The following is a 971-nucleotide window of genomic DNA, read 5'->3' as shown; positions in this document are numbered from 1 at the left end:
AGCTGTCACAGGAGATTATTACGTCAGCAACTGAAAGTGAAGGAATAGTCCACTTGACTGGGGAAGGTTATTTAATTGTTACAGCCTGCAGATTGTGGCACCCAGAGTCCCCTCTCTGTCTTCGCCCACCCCTCTTCCTTCTAGGGGATTCCTCTAACTTGGGATGGCTGTGTGTGCAGCGAGGCAGTCTTCCATCTGAAAGGAGTGAAGGGGCCCACTAGCAGGACCTGGCTGTATCTGTTGAATGCGCCATCTTTTAATAATTGCTATATAGGGATGTCTCTGCTGGATTGAGCTATCTCTTTGCTGAATATGTGGGGATGTCTCTTTGCTGTATTGGGCTGTCCATTTGCTGAGCTGTATTGGGCTGTCCATTTGCTGAATATATGGGGATGTCTCTTTGCTGAATATATGATGATGTCTCCTTGCTGGACTGGGCCATCTCTTTGCTGCATTGGGAATACTCTTTGCTGGATTGGGCCGTCTCTTTGCTGAATTGGGCAGTCTCTTTGCTGAATATATGGAGATGTGCCTTTGCTAAATATATGAATTGCGGCTTCTTCTGCTCTCCCCTCCACCAGCTTTAAGCTACTGCAGAGAAAGACACACAATGGGATTGGTCCTCATAATTGCCCCCCACCATGCTGATCATCCTCCCTATCCAGGATTCAATCCCCCTGATGCCCTCCCCACCCCTCACCTGTAGTGCTACTGGCTTCTCTCCACTTCTCTCCTGCCGGCTTCTACTGCGGGCACACAGGGTGGGGGATCTTCAGGATAGAGAATGTTTCAGCTACCATGCTTCAGTTTGAAAATGATCAAGAGCCTTATTCACTGTCCAGTGCAGCTAAGGCTGCCCCATTCTCAAAAGTAAGACAGCAGGGGTCTATTTAGAACCCTGATATTTCACCAAAGCCCTTCCTCCACTCCCAGCAGCAAATAGTGTTTTGTAAAAAACAATAAATAAGTAA

The sequence above is a fragment of the Lithobates pipiens genome, unplaced genomic scaffold, assembly GCF_037356315.1.
Source record: "Lithobates pipiens isolate NorthernLeopardFrog02 unplaced genomic scaffold, aLitPip1_a1.2 Scaffold_27, whole genome shotgun sequence".
NCBI lineage: Eukaryota > Metazoa > Chordata > Amphibia > Anura > Ranidae > Lithobates > Lithobates pipiens.
Note: the sequence above shows the minus strand (reverse complement) of the source record.